The 19054-nt window shown below is 46.7% G+C and overlaps 1 pseudogene; it reads left to right on the top strand.

Annotated features, from left to right (window-relative positions):
* Positions 1–18447: 18447 nt before the first annotated feature.
* Positions 18448–18538, top strand: LOC138257691 (small nucleolar RNA SNORA17; annotated as a pseudogene).
* The last annotated feature ends 516 nt before the right edge of the window (positions 18539–19054 follow it).

A 19054-nucleotide genomic window follows, 5' to 3' on the forward strand; every position in this document is an offset into this window, starting at 1 on the left:
CACGATGTGCAGATGGATGCAGATGTGATTTTGTGTTGTAAGTCGCAACAAGCCTTGGTTTTGACAAAGGTATATTTTGCATCAAAATCGTGCTGGCTGGACCCAGGAGGGACCTGGGATCCTCAACTCTGTGTGAAGAGGAAGAGGGGGATCTCAGCACTTTAGAGAGCCATCAGGATGCCAGGCAGCACCCACGGGAGTCCCAGGACATGGGGACAAAGGAGGTGCAAAACGTGGCTGGTGCAGCACAACAAAGGAAGGTCCCATGCCTTCGGAGAACAACTCAACGAGTTGAGCATCGCAGGATGGAGTGCTGGGGACCTGGGCCAGGCTATGAATGAAGGAATTTTGCAAATAGTGCACAAAGGCCTCAGGAGGTGAAGAAGATGCAGTGAACAGGGGTACCATTGCTCTCAGGGAAGGCAAGGTCTTACCTCCTCCAAATTGCGTCAGCAGGACTTCAAGACAGTCTATGTCAATGGGGTCTACCCTCTGTGGCCTTAGGAGCACACTCATCACTGTGAGAGGAGTCCAAGGGTACCGGTCGTAGACTTGGAAGGTGCCTGAGTGATCAGGGGAGTGACTCCATCACCCCACGGGAGATTTCTTTGTTCCTTTTGGTGCGGGATGAAGACAGGGAGTCCCCAGAGTGTGTCCACCATGGAAACTGTTGCAGTTGCTGTCTGGAGCTGAAGTTGCAGAAGAAAAGTATCCCTTATGGATACTTTGTTGCTGTTACAGCAGTTCCTGGAGCAGGCTGCGGTTGATCCAAGGTCAGAGGATGAAGTAGTAGCTGCAGAGGATTCCTGAAGGAAACATGCAAGCAGAATCTGAAGAGAACCCACAGGAGAGACCCTAAATAGCCCTGAGAAGGGGATTGGCTTCCTTATCAGGTATGGACCTTTCAGGAGGGGTTTCTGACGTCACCTGCTGGCACTGGCCACTTAGAGCCCTCCAGAGTGCCCCCACACCTTGCTAAGCAATATGGCTGAAGTCTGGGACACACTGGAGGAGCTCTGGGCACCACCCCTAGGGTGGTGATGGACAGGGGAGTGGCCACTCCCCTTTCCTTTGTCCAGTTTCACGCCAGAGCAGGGGACAAGTAGCTGCCTTTGCAAAAAGTAAATTGTTATTTTGCCAATGTACTTCGGTTGCTACAACTTAACAAAAACTTATATCAGTGCTTTGATGCTACCTATTCACCTGTGTCGCTCTACACTGTGTGACTGCATTCAGCAAGCTTTTTAACAACTGGAAACTGATACCTCTTCATGGTAGACAACTTTCTCTAGCATCTGCCTGCATGTACAGGCGCAACCTTTAGTGGGGCACTGGGGCTAGAGCCCCACCAATATTTAATCTGTGGGGGTGGTTCATCAAAAAGCACAAAGTCTGAGGGGAGGCATTTTCTTCACCTTTTTTAATTCAGATGAGCTCAGCTGTAGCCTATGCTACTACACGGTATGGCCACAGGACGGGTGGGTGTTGCAGTGGAGCCCACACCCCTGATTCTCTACTTGTGGTGGGCAGTAGCGGTTTTAGCAAGGTGTGAAGATTTTCTGATTACCACTGTATTTCTTAAATCAACAATTCTTTCTCCTTCCTTTCACCACAGCAGTGATTGGACTTTGCTGCCAATGATAAATGCCTAAAATCACAAACTGAGAGTGCAGCTCATATTTATCAATGAGTTGTGTCACTCTTGCCTCACACAACAGGGTGCAAGAGTGACACAACTCTTAAGGCAGATTTAGCAACCAACGCAAGGCCACCTTGTGTGGCCTTGCCTGACCTGATAAATGTAGAGTAACGCAACACAAATCACTGTGTTGCATTTCTCTGCCTATAAGGCATTCCATAGATGCTCCATGGGTGTTCTCATGCATTCACTCATGGATTTTTGCACACTCCTAGATTTACCATTACTGCATCAAAAACCTAGCACTCCACAGGTGAGGTGTAACAAGGAGAAATATCTGCATTTCTCATTGCTTCTTCCTGAATGCTGCAAACATAGAAAGAGGAGTATGCCTCAGGAGGTTGTTTTTGTAACACAATCCTGCTTAGAACACAGACACCCTTGACCATGGTTGGCACTAGGCAGCACGTTGTACGCCAGCACTGGAAAATGACAAGAATGCTCTGTACAATGTTAGGTACAGTCCATTCCTGCCCTTTCCCTAAATATGCCCCTATATATTATTTTTTTTCAAAGTTGATAAGAGACACGTTGTCTAATGTGATTCCTTCAGCCAGTCTTGGCTTTTCAGCCACCACTATACACCATTAACATTGCAATAATAGGCTGAAAAAAAAACCCATCCTACAAAATGTTGCTGACTATAAAGCCAGGACTTCCTGATGGAGCTGTGCATGACCTAAAGTGACTTGGACGTTATATTTTTGAATTTTACATAGTGGTCAGTTACCACTGCTATTACTGCTTTATCCATGTGCAAACCTAAATGTAAACACTGTTATAGGGAAGCGTACTATTTCAACCTAAGAAGGCCTTTTATTTTGGCTTTTGAATAATGTATGTGCAAAGCATCTCTGCCAAGCGTCGTGCCGGGAGAGAGAGATATATCAGGGGACCAGCAGTGAAAGCTTATCTAACAGAAAACAAAAGGATTTGAAAAATGGAAGTGTGAGTTATAGTGTGTGAGTGACATTGTGTAAGAGAGTGTGCATGTCTGAGAGAGTGTGCAAGTGTGAGAGCGCAACGGTAAAAATGAATGTAGCATGTGAGAATAACTGTGTTTGAATAAATGCAATTGTGTGAGTGTTTTAGAGAGGGTGAGACTGTATGCATGAATTGTAGAATGTTTGTGTGTGTAATATGCTTATGACTGTGCTGCTAACTCTGGCATATAAGAGGCAATTCTTGGCTTATGGGGTAGGGTGCTATTGTCATATTGATGGGAATCCTAACCATGCAAAGCCCTGGCCCTCTGAAAATGTTCTTTGCATATTGGGTCACCCAAGGCATATTTGAGATAATTCTTAAAATAAGAGAGGCCACCCATTGTATGTGTGTTCTGGTGTACATAACATATGTACACAAAAAGAGAGCAATGGGAGTGTTGCTAGCCCACACCGCCTCCCTATAGAAATTATATCACCACTAATGGTGTGGGGTAGTAGGAATTGAAAGTCAGACTATGTCAGTCTTTTTTCAGTGATGTTAGTAAGGTCACTGTAGATCCTCAGGTCGGGAAGTCATAGCTGGAAAAATGTCCAGGCTAAGGGGTGCTGTGTTGCCTACAGGGGGGTGGGGGATTTCCCTTACGGACTAGGTGGTCTCACACACATAATAGTGTCTTGCTTCATCATATGACCACCTAGCCCCACCCAAGTAAGATGATACTACTTGGGCGGACTCAACCTCGTGGTTAAAAGAACCCGAGGGAGTGCTGAAATTAGACTGGCTGGATAATTACATTGATCCAGAAGGGGTGAATACTAAAAATACCAAGCATGTCACCAGTAGCTTCTGCTAATTTTAATGAAGGTGCATGCTGGTAAGCCTAAAACTAAAGGGGAAAGGCTCGTAGGAGAGTAATGTCTCTTGGAGTCTAAAAGAAAAAGTGGATGACCAACATGTTTCTGCCCTCACTCAGTGCTGGTAGGTCAGGGGCATTCGTCAGGGTCGGAGCACACGCAGTAAGTGGGGTGCTCAAAAAGTGAAAAATATATATGGCCTACCTGAACGGGTAGTTCACGATGGGGTAGGCCTGTGGTAGATAAGAATCAATGCATCAATGGATCCGCCACTATTAATTCAGAAGATATATGAGGTGAAAAACGTGGCAAACCACTGCAAAGCACACAGCAAAATGTGAACAATACATGCCAGGCACTCACACACACATGCAAGTGGGACTTACCCCAGGGTAAGGGGCAATCTGCCTCTGGTCTGGCTAGTGCCGGGGGGGGGGGTTTCCCTTGTAGTCACACTCTGGGGAGATAAAGGGTTAAGGAGGAATACAGGTGAAGGGTCATGAAAGGGAGAAACATACATCACATCATTTGACACATATGGGGACCCCTACAGTAAAATTCTTGAAGTGCCATATTGTATGCAATTCCTGGCATTAAGGGCACCAATGGTGCCTGGGGACACTAATGACAACATTCTGGCCATGTATAATGGGGTTGTTCCTGAAATACTGGATGAAATGATGTCAAATTTGAAAGCAGACACTGTCAAAGCTTATAGGTCTGATCAAGCCAAGCCAGCATTGTTTGCAAACAAATGCAATAGGCATTTAAATTGTAAACTTAATGCAAAGTAAAAATGCCACCATCTCAAGGCACAAGTATTTTGTTTGTGCAAAAATGTAAAAACGACACACTCCAAAAATAAGTTATAAAAAAAAAACCTATGAAATGAAAGCAGAAGCAAACTTAGAGGTAGGCCTCTGAGATCTGGCTCTGAATGTATATGTGCAACTGCACCAGCAAAATACAGTCACTCACAGCCAATGGATGAAGTGCGCTGATCGTTTGCCCGTGCTATATACCGGAGGTGTAACTAAAATGTGAATGACCCCTGAACAGAAAAATAAATGAAGAGCCTTGACTGAAATCCCATCCATATGTCTGAATTTATTTACATTATGAATGTTTTGGCAAACATGAAACTGGTGAATTAGTTAAAGCTGTCTTTAGGCTAGCCCTAAAAATAGGATTAATTGTTTAGGGGGGACAAGCTTCATCGACACACATTCAAAGTACTGAAATATTTTATGAGTTCATTTTTGGAACATGTGGCCTTTTAGGAAATGTATGATGAAACTGTGATTTAAAATGCTTTCTTTCCGTCCTCCCCCCTTTTAAAATGTTCTCAGTGGAAGGGAGGAAACTCTTATAAAAGACATTTGACTTACTCTTTTTGGATTCTGGAATTCAGGGCAGCGTTATCACCTGCCACTTTCAAAGGTCACTAGCCACAGTGTTGGTGGAGAGAAGAAAGGGCAGTGTATGAGCAGATGGGGAGTGTGTGTGAAGAGTGGGCAAGAGCAGAGATTTAACAATGAAATTAAAAGCATTGCCAAATCTTCAAATCCATATATTTACTTTGATTACACAAGTGACTAACCCCACCTCGCTCCCACCCAACTGTAATCCTTTCCAATTTATATTCAAAATTGGTTCATGCGACCTAGGTTCCACTAATAAATTGGCGAACGTGGCTGCCATGCCTGCATGTAACAGTGGTTAGACATTTCCAAAACCAGTGCTTCCGCTCTGATGATAGCTTCGCACACTACCGGGGTCATTCTGACCCTGGCGGTAATTACCGCCTTGGCGGAGGTCGGCGGTAGCACCGCCAACAGGCTGGCGGTGCACCGCTGGGCATTCTGACCGCGGCGGTTCAGCCGCGGCCAGAAACGGAAATTTCCCGCTGCCCTTGAGAATCCTCCATGGCGGCGGAGCGCGCTCCGCCGCCATGGGGATTCTGACACCCCCTACCGCCAACCTGTTCCTGGCGGGTCTCCCCCAGGGGTCTCCCCTGGGGGCCCCTGCAGTGCCCATGCCAATGGCATGGGCACTGTAGGGGCCCCCGTAAGAGGGCCCCACGAAGAGCTTTGCAGACACTGAAATTTGCGACGGGTGCAACTGCACCCGTCGCACCTTCCCACTCCGCCGGCTCCATTCTGAGCCGACGTCCTCATGGGAAGGGTGTTTCCCGCTGCCAGAAACGGAAATTTCCCGCTGCCCTTGAGAATCCTCCATGGCGGCGGAGCGCGCTCCGCCGCCATGGGGATTCTGACACCCCTACCGCCAACCTGTTCCTGGCGGGTCTCCCGCCAGGAACAGGATGGCGGTAGGGGGTGCCGCGGGGCCCCTGGGGGCCCCTGCAGTGCCCATGCCAATGGCATGGGCACTGCAGGGGCCCCCGTAAGAGGGCCCCACGAAGAGCTTCAGTGCCTGCTTTGCAGACACTGAAATTTGCGACGGGTGCAACTGCACCCGTCGCACCTTCCCACTCCGCCGGCTCCATTCTGAGCCGGCGTCCTCATGGGAAGGGTGTTTCCCGCTGGGCTGGCGGGCGGACTTTCGGCGGTCGCCCGCCAGCCCAGTGGGAAACCCAGAATGACCGCCGCGGTCTTTTGACCACGGTACGGTCTTCTGGCGGTTCCCGCTTGGAATCACCCCCTACATTTTTAGTCATTGTGTCCCTGTTTCCATGGATGTCATTTAGGGGTCGCCATAGGTCGCAGCTGCGACCCCCAGCTCCCCCCTGCGGCCCCTGGTACTGCCTCTGCGACCCCTGACCTCAGTGGTGGCAAAATCAGTGCCAGGAACACGGGCAGCTCGTTCTTATGAAGTTGCTTTGGGCTCCACTTCTTTGTTTTCAATCAGTTTTTTTAATTACACTAATAGTGAATAATACATTATTGTTATATTAATATATTATTCACTATTAGTGTAAAAATGGAGAGCATATAGCTGGAATACGACCCTCCTTGGTAGCTGAGGTAAGTACAAAACACTTTAAAATGTATGTTGTATGCATGCCTGGGGGTGAGTGTGCTTATGCAAAAGAGTGTGTGTATGAGTGAATGTGTGTTTATGTAAGAGAGTGTGTGTGAGTGAACGTAAAGATGAAATGGCGTTTGATGTCACCTCCACTACCCCGGGCATTTTGGTGAATTGACTTCCATGCCTGTTTCGTTGAGGGATAGACGTCAAAATGCGGAAGCATTGCTAAATTGCCTTTGGGGACTTGCATTTGTGCTATCTCTTCGTAGGAGCTGGCGCTGCTACTTGCGAAAAGGTGCAGGCAAAAGCCACCTTATTAATACTAATGAGGTGGCTCGTGTGCACTTGATTACACATTGGCCTATGAGTGTGCGGTCGAGCAAACACGACACTGTGAATGTATAAACTGATCTAGAGGCCTTCCTCTCTTTTTATGACATTGAAGGATTCCATTAAAGGATTGTTGTTAGTAATTAGTTCTGGCTACAACGTTTTTTTGATAATCTGCATTTCGCCGGTAATACAATCTATTGAATATTCCCGGTGGCCATGTGGAGTATTTCAGCGATTTCCTTGGTATTAGAAACGTATTTGTTTGTAGTTTCATCCCCTGGGGACCTTTGAACCGAATCCTATTTCCCGTCCAACAACTTCAATATGTATAATGTTACTTCATTATGTTGTGACATTTTGCCTCTCAGGGAGCAGGTGAAACCTGAAAACAGCATATAAAACCAATCTCCTCTGCTGCGTCTCCTTTCTGAAAAGTAATCTATTCTTTGGCGCTTCATCTGAAGCAGAAAATCTCCCGCGAGATAGGTTTGGATCAACAGATTTTTCTAAACTATAAATAGGTCTTTGTGCCATTAGAAGTCCAATGCCTTCCTACCGTGCAACCTGCTCTAATGTAGGTAGTAGCGTGACTTATATTTTCATCAGAGACCTAGCTGTAGAGGGAAGGGACTTCCATTGGTGTTAGTGTCCCTTTTGCCAGAAACAAGTATCAGATGTAGTTACTATTCGTACCGTCATCCCCCATCAGCGCCACACTTGCAATTAAAACATGGAGTGCAGTGACTTTCATAGGGCTGGCAAAAGCACTAATTTATTTATGTAAAAGTTCATAAAAATTGTATAAAAATGTCAAAAAACGTTTTGATGATGCTCGTGAAAATTGAATGGCAATGTCTACTTTACACAAAAAAAATCACGTGAGACACCGTCAAGAGATTGGCTCGATGAGAAAACATCTCTCTGCTATGATTTCCTGTTCCATCGGACATTATATGCTCAAACCAATTTCCTAAGAACGCAAATCTAGTGACATTTTGCATTCGTATTAAAAAATAAAAACGTGCCCAGGCCTATTCACCTGCCCAATGTGAAATCCTTTCTCTTTTACAATGACAAGTGGAAATGATGTGGGATAGAGAGTTTCAGATCTCAATGACAGTTTTGTGAATAGCGCTCCTTCAATGTTTTGAACATTCAGAGAGGATTTGATATTAGAGGCAGAAGTAATAGTCGTTCCCACATACTGTAGGCTCTGATATGCTGGGTTGAGCGATGACTCCCCGAACACTGGTTAGGATAATTTGCATAGTTGGTATTGGAACTTTTTCCTTTCCTTTTTTGTTGTTGTGCCAATTCCTTTTTGTAAGATAATGTCTGTGGTATTGATTGATATTTTGATTTTAATGTGGCATACTCACAACTTGGTTTGAAAATGTAGTTGATAGCACATGAACAATGACGGGGAGTTCCATTTATGATGGGGCTCTGTGCATGATTTCCTTGCATTATTATATATTTATATTGCGTTTGGGTGAATTGATGGTACTTAGCCTCTCTCTTTGTTGTGTTTTTATCGTGCTTTTAATACATTTCATGTATGTTTTGTTTTGTATCATGATAAAGGTTTGATTTATTTTTTTTGTATATGTGTCCACACCCCTGAAGAAGTTCAGGTTTTTTATCGAAACGTGTTGACTGTGTTTGTGTAGTCAACAACAGTAAAATAAAGACTATTCTATATAAATTTAGGATTTGGTACTTTTTTCATTGGGTGCACCTTTCTTTATTGCTTTTTAGTTTGCAATGCTAGTTAATGTCCACAGTGAACCAATTTCTGATAAAAAAAAACTGCTGTATGCCAAACGTTAGTTACTAGATGAAGGGCTCAACAATCAGAAGGTGAGTTGCATGTGCAGTACTAGCCAGAGCCCATGTTATTCCTGATCAAGAGGACCTAGAGCTTTGGAACAATTGATGTATCCTGGAACACCCTAACAACTGGAACAGTAATTATCAACATTTACCAGGGAGAACAGGTGGAAACAAGGGACTTCTTCTAGGAGAAGAGGATGCATCAACAACCATTATACAACATTGCCCTGCCTTCTCTTTCTGTGAACTTGTAACCCTAAAATTAATTCTTGCTTAAACATTGTGGGCTAATCAACTTGGAATGGAAGTCCTACAGAGACACAACTCTTCAGTGGTGCCTATGGGAAATGGGAAGAAATTCTGGGTGGAATGTTATCCTTCTTAATTATACCACACATACATTCTCATTATGAAGTCCATTCAACCTACTACATACAGCCCTGGTGGCCTTTCAACCAAAATCCATAAGAATCCTAGAAACAGTTTTAAGCTTAAAAGGCGCTTTTTAGTAAGCCTAAAGATTTCAGTGTTGTTCTACTCCCAGTTGCCAGAACCCCTTTCAGAGGGCCACAGGGAATGCAGGGGCTACTGGTCCCAACCATTGACGTTGAAGGCTTTTACTCTTGATGTCATGTGCCTAGCCTACTATGGATCTTGAGCAACTTGATTCTCAGAGGTAGGCATGATTGAGCAGTGTAAGCCTTCTTTGGGAGGAGGGTGTGTGTGGATACAGATTATTAAACACGGCTCATAACTCAATGAGTGCGCAAGAGCAATAAATAATAAATCAATGTCCAGTCACATACCAATTTTTCTACAAAAACAAGTAGTTTATTTCCAACTCTACTCATGCAAAGTATGAGTAAAGCTTTCACTTGCACCCACTGCTGGCTCTCCAGCAGCCACACATGCCACACGTGCACCAACAACACCTTCACCCCACCCAACAACATAAGCCGCAGCAAACCCACATATTAACATTCCACTTGCATGCAGGCTTCTAAAACAATATCACTTAGCAAACACACAAGTCAACTTACTGAGTAGCGATACACCTGACATCCTCTTTATCACAGAGACCTGGCTCAACCCTCCACTAGCTCCTTACATCGCCACAGCAATCTCAGTGGTCTACAAGATCGCTCAAAAGGACCCTCTTCACAAGGCAGGAGGAGGATTCACTATCATCTACAAGGAATCTATTAAATGCACAACATCCACAGAGAACACCACCCCATTCATGAAACCCCTGCACTTTAAGCTACAAATCTAAGTAAACTTCACCCTGAAAGGAACCCTCCCCTATGGATCATCTGAACCACTCGCCACCTTTACCAACCTCATCACCAGCTTCATCGCTCTGCTCCCCATTGACTGCAGAGCCTACATTCTCTTCGGTGACCTCACCTTTCACCTGGAAAACCCAAACAACCCCTGTTCCACAGCACTCATCGAAAGCTTTAGCAACATCGGTCTCTCAAAGCTTGTCCCAGAACCAACATACACTGCAGAACACACACTAGACCCCATCTTCACCACAAACGACATCCTCAATAATTCCACCACATCGCTCAAATGGATCTACCACTCCGTCATCTACTTCCAAATGAACACACCTCAAGTCAACACCCCTACCAGGTTCAGCATTCCAAGCCACAGCTATGGCAAAATCACCAAAGCAGGCTGGCTCAGCTCCTTCAGCATGGATCAACCTAGCCCCACTGACAACCTTGACAAGGACATCAGCAACTTCAACAACTGGATCAAGAACTACGTGGTCTCCCTTGCAATCATCAAGCCCAACAAAGATAATAGATCAGACAGTCAGGCCGGCTGGTACACAGAAGGCCTTAGAGACACCAATTGACACTGTAAACAGCTAGAAATGAAATGGAGAGTTAGGCACAACTCCACTGACAGAACTACCCTCAAGGCTGCATTCAGACGCTATCACCAGCAAATAAGAGACACCACAATAAAAGTAATAGTGAACCACATTGAAGGAAGCTCCAATACCTGCAAGGAGTACTTTTTGATTGTCAAATATTTCCCCTTGCCCTATGTCCCTGTCACCAACATCGCTGCCTCCCAGCAACTCTATGGCAACCTGTCCAACTTCTTCCACAGTAGAATTGCAAACATCTACAACAACTTCATATAGCAACCCAACCTCAGAGAACGCATTGCTAACCTACCTAATACCAACCGAGATGGCCACCTGAAAGAATAGATAACCCTCACCAGAACGAAAGAGCCTCGATCATGTAGACCAACCACTCAGGAGTCCTAATGGACCCATGCCGTCACCTCATCTACAACCTGGGAACATCACCAATCAGCACCAACCTGACCCACATCATCAACACCTCCATCATGTCCGCCACTTTCCCAGATGAATGGAAACTTGCAGAAACTAATGCCCACCTCAAGAAACTTATAGCCGACCCAAACCAACTGAGCATCTTCTGACCCATCACCCTGCTTCGCTATGCAGCCAATGTTATCCAGAAGGCCATCACGAAGCAACTCACAACCCAGCTTGAACTTCAAAGTCAGCAGGACAACGCTCAATCAGGATTCAGAAAGAAAAATAGCACTGATCGTGGTCACCAATGACATTCCAGTCATCCTGGACTGAGGAGAAACAGCTGACCTCATCCTGCTCGATCTCTCTGCAGCCTTCAACACGTTCTCCCATAAATCCCTCATCAGAAGACTTCACAAGATTGGCATGCAAGGATCTGCTCTCAAATAGATCTGTTCCTTCCTCACAGGAGAAACCCAAAGGGTCAGACTGCCACCCTTCACCTCAGAGACCAAGAAATTGATCACAGGACACATGACATCACCGTCATCTGCTATGCCAATGACATCCAACTCACTTTCTCCCTGATGGACAAAACAAACACTGCCAGAACCTACTTCACAAACTGCATGACCATGGCAGTGGACTGGATGCAAATCAACTGCCTGCAGCTCAATCTCCTGCTTCCACATCCCAGGTAAGCTCCTAAAAAACTTCAAATGGTTGCCTCAGAACACAAGATGAACTGTCTCTCAAGCACTCATCACCAACAGTCTGGACTATGGTAATCCTTTCTATGGTGGAATCTCCAAACGACTCCTACACAGGCTTCAGACCATCCAGAACACCCCTGCAAGAATGTTAGAACTTGGGTTTCTGGTTGTCAAGAGTATGACCCTGTATAAGCAGGAACCACAATCCTAGCCAGGGTAAGTCAGATATACACTTAAAGATAACCTGTGCTCACCCTTTGGTAGCCTAGCACAGAGCAGACAGGATTATTTAAAGATGCAATGTGTAAAGTATTTGCACAGCACAACACAAAGTTACACTATGACAACATCAAAACAAGACCAAAGTGACAAAAATCCAATAAGTACAAGTCAGGATATTCATTTTAGAAGAATAAGTGTAAAAATAGAGCTTAGAAGTAAATAGTGCTCTAGGGGTTACTTGAGGACGTGCTGGATCAGGGCAAAATCAACAGTTCAAGCCAACCGCAATGGAGCACGGGCCGGGTACAGGAGGCACTCTGGTCTGGGGAACAGAATTCCTTGCTCATGATTGCAATCATGAGTTGAGATGAGATACGGGCCAATGCATCAGTAGATGCGACAGTGTCACTCCACAGTCGAGGGGTGAGTTGATTTTTCACATGCATTGTTGGCGAGGCTATGCTGCATTGATTCTGAAGCCAATGTGCCAGTTTTCTCCACGAAGGGATTCATCAATTGTCCTTCAGTGACGGCAGCGATGCAGTGCTTTCAGTGCTGCATTAATGCTAATGTGCTGGGTGCCACTTCCAGCTGGCAGGGGATGTGTCAATCAGTGCAGCAGTTCTGGAGATGCTGGTCAAATCCTGAGTGCGATTGCCCGATTTTACTCCTGAAACAGAGTTGATTCATTGGTTGCTTCTGCCAGCTGGCAGAAGATGTGTCGATTTCACTGGAATAAGTGTGTAGGTCCACTTCCAAAGAATCAAGCACAGGAGCAGGGGGAGAGACTTTGATATCCCTGAGTCTCAAGCAACTTGAGTCAAGCCAGCAAGCCTTTGGGGATCACTTCAATGGCAGAGTCCAGCTCTTCCTCTGCAGGGTAAGAAAGCAGCAGGCAGCACAGAAGTAAAGCAGTCTTTCCAGGCAGCAGTCCAGCTGAGTGACAGTGATTGATGCAGCACAGCAGTTCTTCTGACAGAGTCCAGTTGTAGGTCCAGAAGTGTCTGATTTGGTGAGGGGTCAGAGACCCAGTATGTATACCCAGTTGTGCCTTTATAGTGAGGGGTGACTCCAAAAAAGGGTCTTTGAGGTGCACAAGTATGCTTTCTTCCTTAGCTCTGGCTCCAGATTATCTGTGAGGGATCATCAGCCCTTTATGTGGGGTCAGGTCACTACCTTTTCATATGTGAGTGTCAGCCCCTCCCTCCTTTCCTGCCCAGGGAGAGCCATCAGACTGTAGATGAATGTAGATGAGCACTCAGACACTCCTAACCTTCCTGTGTTTGTGGCTTTCTAGAGGAAATGCACAATGTGTAGCTGTCACCTACCCCAGATGTATTGTATTGTATTGTAATAGTATTTATATAGCGCTTACTACACCTGACGAGGCATCAAAGCGCTTTTCGGTGTCTAGCACGCTACTCTGGAACCCAACAAGAATTATTGATGGATTAGTATCGGGAAATAATGAGTACAGTTTTAGTATTATTATGAGTTCATTTGAGCCGCGGATATGAGAGTTTGTTAGTTAGATTGACTGGAGTAATGGAGGGTTGGAGGAGGAAAGAAATCCAGAAGTGTTAATTGGGAGTACATCCTTCATTTACTCAACCCAAAGGCTTGGGATGAGTAAAGGGGGATGGAGGAGGGAAGAGTCTGTGAAAGGGTTAGGGAGAGCATAGTAGTAGGGTGAGATAAATGAGGGAGAATTTAGTAGGGTTGTATGGGAGGTCATGGTAGTAGAGTGAGGTTTGGTGAGTTAGATGTGGAAGCGGAGGGAAGAGCTTAGGCAGAGTTATTTAGGAGATGAAAGTAGTTAGAAAGGATTTGGGATGAGTCAGAGTGGGAATGGAGAATAGTTTGATAGAGACATGACATATGATGATGGGTAGATAAGTTTGAAAAGATGAGAGCAGGAATTCATAGATATCTAGTATAACAGCCCATCCAGGAGCCATGCAATGACCCACGAACATGGCAAGCACAGAAACAACATATACACATATACATACATATATATATATATATATATATATATATATATACATTCATACACACACACATACAAACACACATGAATACACACACATATGCACATACAATACATAATTAGAACCATGGGTAAATATACTTAGTCAAACAGGTTTAAACAGTGTGTGTGTATTTTATTGTTATGACATAGTAGCAATGCATATTTTCTAAAGAACTATACATAACTAGAAATATACACATAATCAGAAAAAAATATTTATCAACATAGGCATATGCAGTCCATAGTTGTTTGAAAATGGTGGTTATGAAGGAAAAAGCCAACTCTTGAGTAGTTTTCTGAAGACAAGAAAGTTATCTGTGGCTCTTATAGTTGGGGGTAATGAATTCCATAGTTTGGCTGCTTGAACAGAAAGGATGTACCACCTATAGTCTTTTTCTTGTATGGTGGTGTTCTAAGGCGGGGTATATATCAAAATGAGATATAGTGTGCACAGAGCCCGGGGATCCCCAAGAGGCTTGACAGCAGCAATAATAGACAATACCAATGCTCTACCCGTGGTAGTGTGGTCGAGCAGTTGGACCACCAGAGGGCAGTGTCAAGCACCTGCTGCACACACACAATCAACAAGTGAAAACACACACTCAGTGACAACTCCAGACCAATAGATTTCCATATAGAAAAATATTCTTCTGTCAATTCACTTCTAGAACCACAAGATTCATTTAGCAGGTAAGTACATTAAATGAAAGGTACTTTGCATAGTAATACTTAGAACATTGAATGGAATCAACAATGTACACAGTTTTCTTCAAAATGGCAAAAAGCAGTTTCAAAAGTGGACACTGCTATTTTCAACAGTTTCTGGGGGAGGCAAGTAAAGTACAGTCCTTGAGGTAAGCAACAAACCCACGGGCTCAATCTCCGGGGCATACGCAGCCCACCGTTGGGGGGTTCAAGATAACCCCGAACACCAAGCACCACCAACACAGGGCCGGTCAGGCGCAGAGGTCAATGGGCCCTTATGGAGACAGGGGGTTCTCCCGTTCTGGTCTGCCAGTCAAGTACCCACGTCGGAGGGCAGACCAGGGGGTTTGAAGGAGCAATGGAAGGGCCCCAAGTAGGCACAAAAACCACACCCTCAGCGGGCGGCCAGGTGCAGTGTGCATACAGGGCGTCAAGTTCCCAACAGAACTCCGTGGAGGGACCTGGGGGTCACCTAGGCGCTGCAGGCAGGGCACAGAGGGGCCTCTCGGGCAAGCCACCAACTGGGCAAGGGTGACGGCCGCCTGCAGGTCGTTGCAGCAACGGAGGTCGGTTTCTCTTGGGCCCGAGGGCTGCTGGTGCAGTGTTTCTCCAGGCAACGGATATCATCGTCCCGGGCAGTCGCGGTCAGGAGGGTCCTCCGGAACCCTCTGCAGGCGCTGTCGTGGGGTACAGAAAGATCAGCCCAAGGTGGACATGTAGTCGGAATCGTCTGGGGATCCTCTCTGGCTAGTTGGTTTCACTGGACACGGGGCAGGGGCGTAGAGGGCAGAGTAGTTGGACTCACGCTTCTGGAGTGAGGTGAGAGTCCCTTTAAAGATGGTTTCTTTATCTTCTTGTTGGACAGGTCCGCTGCGCATGGGAGTTTCCTGGACCTTGGTGATGCAGGCAGTCCCCTGGAGGCATTTCAGGGGCCGCTGGTTCTGCAGAACACTTTGCTGCTTCTTTTGCAGCTTTTTGAAGCACGAGACGGCCTGGTAGGGCTGGGGGGAAGTCAGCTGGCGTCTCCTCTTCTCCGCAGGGTTTTCAGCTCAGCAGTCCTTTCTTGAGGTTGTCAGGAATCTGAAGAGCGGGGGCCCAGGGTCGCCCCTAAACACCAAACCTAAGGGTGTGTTAAGGGTCAGGGGGCAATATCCAATAGCTACTGTCACTGAGGGTGGATACACCCTCCTTGTGCCCACTCCCTCCGGGGAGGGCGGCACATCCCCATCTCTATTGGTCCTAATCCTCCCAAGCAAGATAGAGGATATCTCAAGGAGGGGGGTCACTTCAGCTATGGGCCCTTAGGGGTGTTCCTGGCTGAGGGGGTGGCTCCTCCTTGTTTTTCTCATTATCCCTATGGACTTGCCACCAAAAGTGGGGGCTCTTCCGAGGGGGGTGGGCATCTCCACTAGTTGGAGTGCCCTGGGACACTGTAACACCAGGCTTGAGCCTTTAAGGCTCACCGCCAGGTGTTACAGTTCCTGCAGGGGGAGGTGTGAAGCACCTCCACCCATGACAGCCTTGTTTCTGACCACAGAGTGCACAAAGGCACTGACCCCATGTGGTCAGAAACTCATCTGGAAGTGGCAGGCTGGCATGACCGGTCATCCTTACCCTAGCAGTTGGGCTAACATACAGGGGGAACCTTCTAAGATGCCCTCTGTGTGTATTTTTCAATAACTCCCACACTGGCATCAGTGTGGGTGTATTGTGCTGAGAAGTTTGATATCAAACTTCCCAGAATTCAGTGTAGCCATTATGGAACTGTGGAGTTCGTAACTGACCGAGTCTCAGACCATATACTCAGTACGGCTACCCTGCACTTACAATGTCTAAGAATTGACATAAACCATAGGGGCATATTGCTCATGTAGCTATGCCCTCACCTGTGGTATAGTGCACCCTGCCTCAGGGCTGTAAGGTCTCCTAGAGGGGTGACTTACCTATGCCATAAGCAGTGGTTTGTGGGCATGGCACCAAGGGGAGTGCCATGTCGACTTTGTCTTTTCTCCCCACTAGCACACACAAGTTGCAAGGCAGTGTGCATGTACTGAGTGAGGGGTCCCCAAGGGTGGCATAATACATGCTGCAGCCCTTAGGGACCTTCCCTGGCCGCAGGGCCCTTGGTACCAGGGGTACCTTTTAAAAGGGACCTAACTGTTTGCCAGGGCTGTGTCAACTGTGGAAACAAAGGTACAGTCCTACAGAAAGAACACTGGTGCTGGGGCCTGGCCAGCAGGGTCCAAGCACACCTCCAATTAAAGCGGGCATCAACACTAGGCAAAAAGTTGGGGTGACCATGCCAACAGTGGCATTTTCCTACATCTGGCATGAATCCAAATTTTATGGACCTACACTGGAACACCTCTGCTAGAGACATTTTGATTAACTATTTCTATGTCAAATTATTCCTGAAGCAATCATGGAAGTAGTGAAGATGATTGTGTCAAACTTCCACTATAGGACACTTCAACATAAGAATTGCAATCCACTGCACATACCCTCTTAGCTGCAGTGCTCTACGATGTTTAAATCATCATGAACAAGTGAGAGTGGAATATTGTCCACTCTAAAATCACCCAAGTGGGCAGAGACAATAAATCGAGCATGTGTTCTCTTGAAAACTGTAGAGCGTATTTGTCAAACACCAACCATCCACACCATGTATGATACACTGACTACCAGGGAAAGACACCTGGATACAAGGAGCAGTGTCAAGACTATTTGTCTCAGAGCACTGCGGGGTATAGGTGTGAGAGAAGAGGAGTGATGCAAGGGCAAAAGTGAAAGTTATTACTGTATTATGTTTTAGGACAAAACTAATCGCAATACCTACCAATAGCCACAGGATTAATCACTAACAATGAGTTCTGTAGTAGTGTGCTGCTCAGTGTAAAGCACTTTGACACCTCGTGAGGGGTCGTAAGCGCTAGTAAATGCACTTTACAACTACAACTCTTCTGTACATGCACCATTGCTTTTAACGCACAACCGGGAACACCTAATAGAGGTTGTGGAAGCCACTTGCACAGACTGTTATATAATCCGTCCAACCCCTCACCTTTCTACAAGCAGTTAAGTGCTGAAATTTGGGCTGCCTGTTGGTATAACACTGGTAGCTGAACAACATCAGCAACAGCTTCCAAAGGTGTCTCTGCACCTGTGATCTGCCCCTGTAATATTTGCAGTACAATTGTTGACAAAAAAACAGCATGGTGTGGGCATGAGTTATAGTTACCTTAGGGCACGAGTTATTGTTAGTTGAGATAACTTTAACCCCTTCTGTGCCACGGACGTAGTGGTTACGTCCCGCGGCACAGTGCTGCTGTGCCGAGGACGTAACCACTACGTCCTCGGCACACAGCCCAGAGGGAGCGCTCTCGCTCCCTCTGTGTGCTTCCCCCCCACCCCCCAAAGTCAGGGATGGAAGGGGAAGCCCTTCCCCTTCCACCCCCGACCCCCCCACCCCCCCATAATGACGTCAGCGCGCGATAGCGCGCTGACTTCATTATGGGATTCTCGCCGCACAGGAAGCCATTTGCTTCCTGTGCGGCGACGAGTGAAGAGGTGAGTTCCTCTTCCCGGTGGGTGGGGGGTTGGGGCTAAAGAGGCACCGGGGAAAAGGAAAGGCTTTTCCTTTTCCCCGGTGTCTCTTTGAGCATTCCTGCTGCCCGATCGCATTGCGATCGGGCAGCAGGAATGCCCACTAGACACAAGGGATTTTTTTTTTTTTTGTACTTTCTGTTTCTGACTTGCGGGGAGCGGCCCCTTGGGCAAGGGTCGCTCCCCTTTAGGGGGCAATTACTTAGGCCATTTCTGCCCCCCTTGGGGGCAGATCTGGCTACTTTTTAGCCAGATCTGCGCCCAAGGGGGGCAGAAAACATTAGATCACCAGGGATTTATATTGTTATGTGCATTTATGTGTGGGGGGGTGCCCCCTTGGGCAAGGGGCGCCCCCCCAAGGGGGCAGAGAACTGTTGGCCTTTTCTGCCCCCCTTGGGGGCAGATCGGCCTATTTTTTTTAGGTCCATCTGCCCCCAAGGGGGGCAGAAGCCACTTAGGCACCAGGGATTGTGTGTGTAGTGGATGGGGGGGCACCCCCTTGGGCAAGGGTCGCTCCCCTTTGGGGGGCATGTCTTTTAGGGCCATTTCTGCCCCCCTTGAGGGCAGATTGGCTACTTTTTAGCCAGATCTGCCCCCAAGGGGGGCAGAAAACACTAGATCACCAGGGTTTTTTATTTTTATGTGTATTTATGTGGGGGGGGTGCCCCCTTGGGCAAGGGGCACCCCCCCCAAGGGGGCAGAGAACTGTTGGCCTTTTCTGCCCCCCTTGGGGGCAAATCGGCCTATTTTTTTTAGGTCCATCTGCCCCCAATGGCGGCAGAAGCCACTTAGGCACCAGGGATTGTGTGTGTAGTGGAT

This window comes from Pleurodeles waltl, chromosome 1_2 (assembly GCF_031143425.1).
Source record: "Pleurodeles waltl isolate 20211129_DDA chromosome 1_2, aPleWal1.hap1.20221129, whole genome shotgun sequence".
Lineage (NCBI taxonomy): Eukaryota > Metazoa > Chordata > Amphibia > Caudata > Salamandridae > Pleurodeles > Pleurodeles waltl.